Source organism: Paramormyrops kingsleyae, chromosome 2, assembly GCF_048594095.1.
Source record: "Paramormyrops kingsleyae isolate MSU_618 chromosome 2, PKINGS_0.4, whole genome shotgun sequence".
NCBI classification, from domain to species: Eukaryota; Metazoa; Chordata; class Actinopteri; order Osteoglossiformes; family Mormyridae; genus Paramormyrops; species Paramormyrops kingsleyae.
In genome coordinates, this window is record NC_132798.1 from 42,747,390 (window position 1) to 42,760,201 (window position 12,812).

Consider the following 12,812-nt stretch of genomic DNA (forward strand, 5'->3'; position numbering starts at 1 on the left):
AAGGGAAAAACATCCAGTATGCGGCAGTCCCGTTGGGCGAAAATGCCTTGTTGATGCTAGAGGTCAGAGGAGAATGGTCCGACTGATTCAAGCTGATAGAAGAGCAACTTTGGCTGAAATAACCACTCGTTACAACCGAGGTATGCAGCAAAGCATTTGTGAAGCCACAACACGCACAACCTTGAGGCGGATGGGCTACAACAGCAGAAGACCCCACCGGGTACCACTCATCTCCACTACAAATAGGAAAAAGAGGCTACAATTTGCACGAGCTCACCAAAATTGGACAGTTGAAGACTGGAAAAATGTTGCCTGGTCTGATGAGTCTCGATTTCTGTTGAGACATTCAAATGGTAGAGTCAGAATTTGGCGTAAACAGAATGAGAACATGGATCCATCATGCCTTGTTACCACTGTGCAGGCTGCTGGTGGTGGTGTAATGGTGTGGGGGATGTTTTCTTGGCACACTTTAGGCCCCTTAGTGCCAATTGGGCATCGTTTAAATGCCACGGCCTACCTGAGCATTGTTTCTGACCATGTCCATCCCTTTATGACCACCATGTACCCATCCTCTGATGGCTACTTCCAGCAGGATAATGCACCATGTCACAAAGCTCGAATCATTTCAAATTGATTTCTTGAACATGACAGTGAGTTCACTGTACTACAATGGCCCCAACAGTCACCAGATCTCAACCCAATAGAGCATCTTCGGGATGTGTTGGAACGGGAGCTTCGTGCCCTGGATGTGCATCCCACAAATCTCCATCAACTGCAAGATGCTATCCTATCAATATGGGCCAACATTTCTAAAGAATGCTTTCAGCACCTTGTTGAATCAATGCCACGTAGAATTAAGGCAGTTCTGAAGGCGAAAGGGGGTCAAACACCATATTAGTATGGTGTTCCTAATAATCCTTTAGGTGAGTGTATGTGTGTATGTGCACAATGAATGAATGGAATAAGCTGCTACAGTTACATTGAACCATGTGCTTGTGCTCATGTGCACAAGCACACACACACACACACACACACACACGCCGATGGGCTTTAAAGTTTAACTTTAGGTTTGTGAAAGCAGACATAATTATTTCTGTCAGGACCTCGATGTGTATCCAAGCCCCAAAAACACACTAACTCAGGCGTTCACGCAACTTATCGCGAAAAACCAGACAGAAATAGACTTGAAAATTTTAAAGAAAAGACATTAGCGGTTTTTGTTAATGTTTAAAGGTATAAAAAAAAACCTTTGCTGCCTTTCTTAAATGGCTAGAAAACATTGCCTCAACACTATTAAACACGGAATCCGCTGTTTGTAAACGGTCCGCATTTTACCCTCACCGCTAAAATAGTTGTGCTTGTTTCACACTTTCTCTTGTTTCGCTTGGGTATGCCTCTACTTAAATATTGTGTCTCTAGTTAAAAGTTTGGGACCTGTGTCTCATTCACATAGGCTTTCACATATGCAAATTGCCACCCCTCTTCTGGGCTAATGCCGTACGCTCATTTTGACAACGAATTACCAGCGTTATTCGTTGATTTTTTTTGTCTAAAATGTTTATTATTCACATTGGTAGAAAAGTGCTTCAATACTTTAAAAAAAAGGTCATGGTTTATTTGAAATAACTGGGCACTCCGTTTGTTGCTGCCATATTTTGAAATGGGTTGTCTAAGGAATCCTTATTCTTTGTTTGATGCCCCGGTTTCGGGTAAACATCCGCGACGGTTTATGACTACACCACATGGCCAAAGTGGCCTGCGAACGGACGATCACCCTGATAACAAAATACAACTAAATACATCTTTGTCAGGATGTGGGGGGGGGGAGAGGTCTATGACATTCGGGCTAAATGGGGGCAATAGCTTGGGGAGCCAGCCTATCTCAAAGCCTGTGGCCTGTTTGATTCTACCCCATGTTTCCTCCGTGTATGTCCGCTGTGATATGCTTAACAGACACGTTTGATGGCATTATTCTAACATAGCATGTTGCTAAATACCGCTCACTAGTTCCTACAGCTATTAAATGTATTTAAATGAAATCGGGGCATCTTGTTTAGAATAAAACTAAGAAAATACAGGAGATCGATCTTTCGCGTGTGTTGCTGCCGCCGCCATTTTGAAAGGCGCGTCTGCGTCACTGCGCATGCGCAAGCTTCGCATCCCATAAGGCAGTTATTTCGCCCGCATTGTTCAAACGGGTGGCACGCGCCTGGCCCTGCTCCTTGGATAATGGCAGCCTAGATCACGCTAGCTTTGTGCTACGCTGACGGGACCCAGAGCCGCTATGGATGGATCTTCGCCTTTGGTGAAGTGTTTTTTTTTCTCTTTGACATTGAAATAAAACTGTTAAACTGATTACGGCTTTTTCTCATTTTTAAAAACTTGGGCTAAAGTAGTTGTGCTTGTTTCACACTTTCTCTTGTTTCGCTTGGGTATGCCTCTACTTAAATATTGTGTCTCTAGTTAAAAGTTTTGGACCTGTGTCTCATTCACATAGGCTTTCACATATGCAAATTGCCACCCCTCTTCTGGGCTAATGCCGTACGCTCATTTTGACAACGAATTACCAGCGTTATTCGTTGATTTTTTTTTGTCTAAAATGTTTATTATTCACATTGGTAGAAAAGTGCTTCAATACTTTAAAAAAAAGGTCATGGTTTATTTGAAATAACTGGGCACTCCGTTTGTTGCTGCCATATTTTGAAATGGGTTGTCTAAGGAATCCTTATTCTTTGTTTGATGCCCCGGTTTCGGGTAAACATCCGCGACGGTTTATGACTACACCACATGGCCAAAGTGGCCTGCGAACGGACGATCACCCTGATAACAAAATACAACTAAATACATCTTTGTCAGGATGTGGGGGGGGGGAGAGGTCTATGACATTCGGGCTAAATGGGGGCAATAGCTTGGGGAGCCAGCCTATCTCAAAGCCTGTGGCCTGTTTGATTCTACCCCATGTTTCCTCCGTGTATGTCCGCTGTGATATGCTTAACAGACACGTTTGATGGCATTATTCTAACATAGCATGTTGCTAAATACCGCTCACTAGTTCCTACAGCTATTAAATGTATTTAAATGAAATCGGGGCATCTTGTTTAGAATAAAACTAAGAAAATACAGGAGATCGATCTTTCGCGTGTGTTGCTGCCGCCGCCATTTTGAAAGGCGCGTCTGCGTCACTGCGCATGCGCAAGCTTCGCATCCCATAAGGCAGTTATTTCGCCCGCATTGTTCAAACGGGTGGCACGCGCCTGGCCCTGCTCCTTGGATAATGGCAGCCTAGATCACGCTAGCTTTGTGCTACGCTGACGGGACCCAGAGCCGCTATGGATGGATCTTCGCCTTTGGTGAAGTGTTTTTTTTTCTCTTTGACATTGAAATAAAACTGTTAAACTGATTACGGCTTTTTCTCATTTTTAAAAACTTGGGCTAAAGTAGTTGTGCTTGTTTCACACTTTCTCTTGTTTCGCTTGGGTATGCCTCTACTTAAATATTGTGTCTCTAGTTAAAAGTTTTGGACCTGTGTCTCATTCACATAGGCTTTCACATATGCAAATTGCCACCCCTCTTCTGGGCTAATGCCGTACGCTCATTTTGACAACGAATTACCAGCGTTATTCGTTGATTTTTTTTGTCTAAAATGTTTATTATTCACATTGGTAGAAAAGTGCTTCAATACTTTAAAAAAAAGGTCATGGTTTATTTGAAATAACTGGGCACTCCGTTTGTTGCTGCCATATTTTGAAATGGGTTGTCTAAGGAATCCTTATTCTTTGTTTGATGCCCCGGTTTCGGGTAAACATCCGCGACGGTTTATGACTACACCACATGGCCAAAGTGGCCTGCGAACGGACGATCACCCTGATAACAAAATACAACTAAATACATCTTTGTCAGGATGTGGGGGGGGGGAGAGGTCTATGACATTCGGGCTAAATGGGGGCAATAGCTTGGGGAGCCAGCCTATCTCAAAGCCTGTGGCCTGTTTGATTCTACCCCATGTTTCCTCCGTGTATGTCCGCTGTGATATGCTTAACAGACACGTTTGATGGCATTATTCTAACATAGCATGTTGCTAAATACCGCTCACTAGTTCCTACAGCTATTAAATGTATTTAAATGAAATCGGGGCATCTTGTTTAGAATAAAACTAAGAAAATACAGGAGATCGATCTTTCGCGTGTGTTGCTGCCGCCGCCATTTTGAAAGGCGCGTCTGCGTCACTGCGCATGCGCAAGCTTCGCATCCCATAAGGCAGTTATTTCGCCCGCATTGTTCAAACGGGTGGCACGCGCCTGGCCCTGCTCCTTGGATAATGGCAGCCTAGATCACGCTAGCTTTGTGCTACGCTGACGGGACCCAGAGCCGCTATGGATGGATCTTCGCCTTTGGTGAAGTGTTTTTTTTTCTCTTTGACATTGAAATAAAACTGTTAAACTGATTACGGCTTTTTCTCATTTTTAAAAACTTGGGCTAAAGTAGTTGTGCTTGTTTCACACTTTCTCTTGTTTCGCTTGGGTATGCCTCTACTTAAATATTGTGTCTCTAGTTAAAAGTTTTGGACCTGTGTCTCATTCACATAGGCTTTCACATATGCAAATTGCCACCCCTCTTCTGGGCTAATGCCGTACGCTCATTTTGACAACGAATTACCAGCGTTATTCGTTGATTTTTTTTGTCTAAAATGTTTATTATTCACATTGGTAGAAAAGTGCTTCAATACTTTAAAAAAAAGGTCATGGTTTATTTGAAATAACTGGGCACTCCGTTTGTTGCTGCCATATTTTGAAATGGGTTGTCTAAGGAATCCTTATTCTTTGTTTGATGCCCCGGTTTCGGGTAAACATCCGCGACGGTTTATGACTACACCACATGGCCAAAGTGGCCTGCGAACGGACGATCACCCTGATAACAAAATACAACTAAATACATCTTTGTCAGGATGTGGGGGGGGGGGGAGAGGTCTATGACATTCGGGCTAAATGGGGGCAATAGCTTGGGGAGCCAGCCTATCTCAAAGCCTGTGGCCTGTTTGATTCTACCCCATGTTTCCTCCGTGTATGTCCGCTGTGATATGCTTAACAGACACGTTTGATGGCATTATTCTAACATAGCATGTTGCTAAATACCGCTCACTAGTTCCTACAGCTATTAAATGTATTTAAATGAAATCGGGGCATCTTGTTTAGAATAAAACTAAGAAAATACAGGAGATCGATCTTTCGCGTGTGTTGCTGCCGCCGCCATTTTGAAAGGCGCGTCTGCGTCACTGCGCATGCGCAAGCTTCGCATCCCATAAGGCAGTTATTTCGCCCGCATTGTTCAAACGGGTGGCACGCGCCTGGCCCTGCTCCTTGGATAATGGCAGCCTAGATCACGCTAGCTTTGTGCTACGCTGACGGGACCCAGAGCCGCTATGGATGGATCTTCGCCTTTGGTGAAGTGTTTTTTTTTCTCTTTGACATTGAAATAAAACTGTTAAACTGATTACGGCTTTTTCTCATTTTTAAAAACTTGGGCTAAAGTAGTTGTGCTTGTTTCACACTTTCTCTTGTTTCGCTTGGGTATGCCTCTACTTAAATATTGTGTCTCTAGTTAAAAGTTTTGGACCTGTGTCTCATTCACATAGGCTTTCACATATGCAAATTGCCACCCCTCTTCTGGGCTAATGCCGTACGCTCATTTTGACAACGAATTACCAGCGTTATTCGTTGATTTTTTTTGTCTAAAATGTTTATTATTCACATTGGTAGAAAAGTGCTTCAATACTTTAAAAAAAAGGTCATGGTTTATTTGAAATAACTGGGCACTCCGTTTGTTGCTGCCATATTTTGAAATGGGTTGTCTAAGGAATCCTTATTCTTTGTTTGATGCCCCGGTTTCGGGTAAACATCCGCGACGGTTTATGACTACACCACATGGCCAAAGTGGCCTGCGAACGGACGATCACCCTGATAACAAAATACAACTAAATACATCTTTGTCAGGATGTGGGGGGGGGGGAGAGGTCTATGACATTCGGGCTAAATGGGGGCAATAGCTTGGGGAGCCAGCCTATCTCAAAGCCTGTGGCCTGTTTGATTCTACCCCATGTTTCCTCCGTGTATGTCCGCTGTGATATGCTTAACAGACACGTTTGATGGCATTATTCTAACATAGCATGTTGCTAAATACCGCTCACTAGTTCCTACAGCTATTAAATGTATTTAAATGAAATCGGGGCATCTTGTTTAGAATAAAACTAAGAAAATACAGGAGATCGATCTTTCGCGTGTGTTGCTGCCGCCGCCATTTTGAAAGGCGCGTCTGCGTCACTGCGCATGCGCAAGCTTCGCATCCCATAAGGCAGTTATTTCGCCCGCATTGTTCAAACGGGTGGCACGCGCCTGGCCCTGCTCCTTGGATAATGGCAGCCTAGATCACGCTAGCTTTGTGCTACGCTGACGGGACCCAGAGCCGCTATGGATGGATCTTCGCCTTTGGTGAAGTGTTTTTTTTTCTCTTTGACATTGAAATAAAACTGTTAAACTGATTACGGCTTTTTCTCATTTTTAAAAACTTGGGCTAAAGTAGTTGTGCTTGTTTCACACTTTCTCTTGTTTCGCTTGGGTATGCCTCTACTTAAATATTGTGTCTCTAGTTAAAAGTTTTGGACCTGTGTCTCATTCACATAGGCTTTCACATATGCAAATTGCCACCCCTCTTCTGGGCTAATGCCGTACGCTCATTTTGACAACGAATTACCAGCGTTATTCGTTGATTTTTTTTGTCTAAAATGTTTATTATTCACATTGGTAGAAAAGTGCTTCAATACTTTAAAAAAAAGGTCATGGTTTATTTGAAATAACTGGGCACTCCGTTTGTTGCTGCCATATTTTGAAATGGGTTGTCTAAGGAATCCTTATTCTTTGTTTGATGCCCCGGTTTCGGGTAAACATCCGCGACGGTTTATGACTACACCACATGGCCAAAGTGGCCTGCGAACGGACGATCACCCTGATAACAAAATACAACTAAATACATCTTTGTCAGGATGTGGGGGGGGGGAGAGGTCTATGACATTCGGGCTAAATGGGGGCAATAGCTTGGGGAGCCAGCCTATCTCAAAGCCTGTGGCCTGTTTGATTCTACCCCATGTTTCCTCCGTGTATGTCCGCTGTGATATGCTTAACAGACACGTTTGATGGCATTATTCTAACATAGCATGTTGCTAAATACCGCTCACTAGTTCCTACAGCTATTAAATGTATTTAAATGAAATCGGGGCATCTTGTTTAGAATAAAACTAAGAAAATACAGGAGATCGATCTTTCGCGTGTGTTGCTGCCGCCGCCATTTTGAAAGGCGCGTCTGCGTCACTGCGCATGCGCAAGCTTCGCATCCCATAAGGCAGTTATTTCGCCCGCATTGTTCAAACGGGTGGCACGCGCCTGGCCCTGCTCCTTGGATAATGGCAGCCTAGATCACGCTAGCTTTGTGCTACGCTGACGGGACCCAGAGCCGCTATGGATGGATCTTCGCCTTTGGTGAAGTGTTTTTTTTTCTCTTTGACATTGAAATAAAACTGTTAAACTGATTACGGCTTTTTCTCATTTTTAAAAACTTGGGCTAAAGTAGTTGTGCTTGTTTCACACTTTCTCTTGTTTCGCTTGGGTATGCCTCTACTTAAATATTGTGTCTCTAGTTAAAAGTTTTGGACCTGTGTCTCATTCACATAGGCTTTCACATATGCAAATTGCCACCCCTCTTCTGGGCTAATGCCGTACGCTCATTTTGACAACGAATTACCAGCGTTATTCGTTGATTTTTTTTGTCTAAAATGTTTATTATTCACATTGGTAGAAAAGTGCTTCAATACTTTAAAAAAAAGGTCATGGTTTATTTGAAATAACTGGGCACTCCGTTTGTTGCTGCCATATTTTGAAATGGGTTGTCTAAGGAATCCTTATTCTTTGTTTGATGCCCCGGTTTCGGGTAAACATCCGCGACGGTTTATGACTACACCACATGGCCAAAGTGGCCTGCGAACGGACGATCACCCTGATAACAAAATACAACTAAATACATCTTTGTCAGGATGTGGGGGGGGGGAGAGGTCTATGACATTCGGGCTAAATGGGGGCAATAGCTTGGGGAGCCAGCCTATCTCAAAGCCTGTGGCCTGTTTGATTCTACCCCATGTTTCCTCCGTGTATGTCCGCTGTGATATGCTTAACAGACACGTTTGATGGCATTATTCTAACATAGCATGTTGCTAAATACCGCTCACTAGTTCCTACAGCTATTAAATGTATTTAAATGAAATCGGGGCATCTTGTTTAGAATAAAACTAAGAAAATACAGGAGATCGATCTTTCGCGTGTGTTGCTGCCGCCGCCATTTTGAAAGGCGCGTCTGCGTCACTGCGCATGCGCAAGCTTCGCATCCCATAAGGCAGTTATTTCGCCCGCATTGTTCAAACGGGTGGCACGCGCCTGGCCCTGCTCCTTGGATAATGGCAGCCTAGATCACGCTAGCTTTGTGCTACGCTGACGGGACCCAGAGCCGCTATGGATGGATCTTCGCCTTTGGTGAAGTGTTTTTTTTTCTCTTTGACATTGAAATAAAACTGTTAAACTGATTACGGCTTTTTCTCATTTTTAAAAACTTGGGCTAAAGTAGTTGTGCTTGTTTCACACTTTCTCTTGTTTCGCTTGGGTATGCCTCTACTTAAATATTGTGTCTCTAGTTAAAAGTTTTGGACCTGTGTCTCATTCACATAGGCTTTCACATATGCAAATTGCCACCCCTCTTCTGGGCTAATGCCGTACGCTCATTTTGACAACGAATTACCAGCGTTATTCGTTGATTTTTTTTGTCTAAAATGTTTATTATTCACATTGGTAGAAAAGTGCTTCAATACTTTAAAAAAAAGGTCATGGTTTATTTGAAATAACTGGGCACTCCGTTTGTTGCTGCCATATTTTGAAATGGGTTGTCTAAGGAATCCTTATTCTTTGTTTGATGCCCCGGTTTCGGGTAAACATCCGCGACGGTTTATGACTACACCACATGGCCAAAGTGGCCTGCGAACGGACGATCACCCTGATAACAAAATACAACTAAATACATCTTTGTCAGGATGTGGGGGGGGGGGGAGAGGTCTATGACATTCGGGCTAAATGGGGGCAATAGCTTGGGGAGCCAGCCTATCTCAAAGCCTGTGGCCTGTTTGATTCTACCCCATGTTTCCTCCGTGTATGTCCGCTGTGATATGCTTAACAGACACGTTTGATGGCATTATTCTAACATAGCATGTTGCTAAATACCGCTCACTAGTTCCTACAGCTATTAAATGTATTTAAATGAAATCGGGGCATCTTGTTTAGAATAAAACTAAGAAAATACAGGAGATCGATCTTTCGCGTGTGTTGCTGCCGCCGCCATTTTGAAAGGCGCGTCTGCGTCACTGCGCATGCGCAAGCTTCGCATCCCATAAGGCAGTTATTTCGCCCGCATTGTTCAAACGGGTGGCACGCGCCTGGCCCTGCTCCTTGGATAATGGCAGCCTAGATCACGCTAGCTTTGTGCTACGCTGACGGGACCCAGAGCCGCTATGGATGGATCTTCGCCTTTGGTGAAGTGTTTTTTTTTCTCTTTGACATTGAAATAAAACTGTTAAACTGATTACGGCTTTTTCTCATTTTTAAAAACTTGGGCTAAAGTAGTTGTGCTTGTTTCACACTTTCTCTTGTTTCGCTTGGGTATGCCTCTACTTAAATATTGTGTCTCTAGTTAAAAGTTTTGGACCTGTGTCTCATTCACATAGGCTTTCACATATGCAAATTGCCACCCCTCTTCTGGGCTAATGCCGTACGCTCATTTTGACAACGAATTACCAGCGTTATTCGTTGATTTTTTTTGTCTAAAATGTTTATTATTCACATTGGTAGAAAAGTGCTTCAATACTTTAAAAAAAAGGTCATGGTTTATTTGAAATAACTGGGCACTCCGTTTGTTGCTGCCATATTTTGAAATGGGTTGTCTAAGGAATCCTTATTCTTTGTTTGATGCCCCGGTTTCGGGTAAACATCCGCGACGGTTTATGACTACACCACATGGCCAAAGTGGCCTGCGAACGGACGATCACCCTGATAACAAAATACAACTAAATACATCTTTGTCAGGATGTGGGGGGGGGGAGAGGTCTATGACATTCGGGCTAAATGGGGGCAATAGCTTGGGGAGCCAGCCTATCTCAAAGCCTGTGGCCTGTTTGATTCTACCCCATGTTTCCTCCGTGTATGTCCGCTGTGATATGCTTAACAGACACGTTTGATGGCATTATTCTAACATAGCATGTTGCTAAATACCGCTCACTAGTTCCTACAGCTATTAAATGTATTTAAATGAAATCGGGGCATCTTGTTTAGAATAAAACTAAGAAAATACAGGAGATCGATCTTTCGCGTGTGTTGCTGCCGCCGCCATTTTGAAAGGCGCGTCTGCGTCACTGCGCATGCGCAAGCTTCGCATCCCATAAGGCAGTTATTTCGCCCGCATTGTTCAAACGGGTGGCACGCGCCTGGCCCTGCTCCTTGGATAATGGCAGCCTAGATCACGCTAGCTTTGTGCTACGCTGACGGGACCCAGAGCCGCTATGGATGGATCTTCGCCTTTGGTGAAGTGTTTTTTTTTCTCTTTGACATTGAAATAAAACTGTTAAACTGATTACGGCTTTTTCTCATTTTTAAAAACTTGGGCTAAAGTAGTTGTGCTTGTTTCACACTTTCTCTTGTTTCGCTTGGGTATGCCTCTACTTAAATATTGTGTCTCTAGTTAAAAGTTTTGGACCTGTGTCTCATTCACATAGGCTTTCACATATGCAAATTGCCACCCCTCTTCTGGGCTAATGCCGTACGCTCATTTTGACAACGAATTACCAGCGTTATTCGTTGATTTTTTTTGTCTAAAATGTTTATTATTCACATTGGTAGAAAAGTGCTTCAATACTTTAAAAAAAAGGTCATGGTTTATTTGAAATAACTGGGCACTCCGTTTGTTGCTGCCATATTTTGAAATGGGTTGTCTAAGGAATCCTTATTCTTTGTTTGATGCCCCGGTTTCGGGTAAACATCCGCGACGGTTTATGACTACACCACATGGCCAAAGTGGCCTGCGAACGGACGATCACCCTGATAACAAAATACAACTAAATACATCTTTGTCAGGATGTGGGGGGGGGGAGAGGTCTATGACATTCGGGCTAAATGGGGGCAATAGCTTGGGGAGCCAGCCTATCTCAAAGCCTGTGGCCTGTTTGATTCTACCCCATGTTTCCTCCGTGTATGTCCGCTGTGATATGCTTAACAGACACGTTTGATGGCATTATTCTAACATAGCATGTTGCTAAATACCGCTCACTAGTTCCTACAGCTATTAAATGTATTTAAATGAAATCGGGGCATCTTGTTTAGAATAAAACTAAGAAAATACAGGAGATCGATCTTTCGCGTGTGTTGCTGCCGCCGCCATTTTGAAAGGCGCGTCTGCGTCACTGCGCATGCGCAAGCTTCGCATCCCATAAGGCAGTTATTTCGCCCGCATTGTTCAAACGGGTGGCACGCGCCTGGCCCTGCTCCTTGGATAATGGCAGCCTAGATCACGCTAGCTTTGTGCTACGCTGACGGGACCCAGAGCCGCTATGGATGGATCTTCGCCTTTGGTGAAGTGTTTTTTTTTCTCTTTGACATTGAAATAAAACTGTTAAACTGATTACGGCTTTTTCTCATTTTTAAAAACTTGGGCTAAAGTAGTTGTGCTTGTTTCACACTTTCTCTTGTTTCGCTTGGGTATGCCTCTACTTAAATATTGTGTCTCTAGTTAAAAGTTTTGGACCTGTGTCTCATTCACATAGGCTTTCACATATGCAAATTGCCACCCCTCTTCTGGGCTAATGCCGTACGCTCATTTTGACAACGAATTACCAGCGTTATTCGTTGATTTTTTTTGTCTAAAATGTTTATTATTCACATTGGTAGAAAAGTGCTTCAATACTTTAAAAAAAAGGTCATGGTTTATTTGAAATAACTGGGCACTCCGTTTGTTGCTGCCATATTTTGAAATGGGTTGTCTAAGGAATCCTTATTCTTTGTTTGATGCCCCGGTTTCGGGTAAACATCCGCGACGGTTTATGACTACACCACATGGCCAAAGTGGCCTGCGAACGGACGATCACCCTGATAACAAAATACAACTAAATACATCTTTGTCAGGATGTGGGGGGGGGGGGAGAGGTCTATGACATTCGGGCTAAATGGGGGCAATAGCTTGGGGAGCCAGCCTATCTCAAAGCCTGTGGCCTGTTTGATTCTACCCCATGTTTCCTCCGTGTATGTCCGCTGTGATATGCTTAACAGACACGTTTGATGGCATTATTCTAACATAGCATGTTGCTAAATACCGCTCACTAGTTCCTACAGCTATTAAATGTATTTAAATGAAATCGGGGCATCTTGTTTAGAATAAAACTAAGAAAATACAGGAGATCGATCTTTCGCGTGTGTTGCTGCCGCCGCCATTTTGAAAGGCGCGTCTGCGTCACTGCGCATGCGCAAGCTTCGCATCCCATAAGGCAGTTATTTCGCCCGCATTGTTCAAACGGGTGGCACGCGCCTGGCCCTGCTCCTTGGATAATGGCAGCCTAGATCACGCTAGCTTTGTGCTACGCTGACGGGACCCAGAGCCGCTATGGATGGATCTTCGCCTTTGGTGAAGTGTTTTTTTTTCTCTTTGACATTGAAATAAAACTGTTAAACTGATTACGGCTT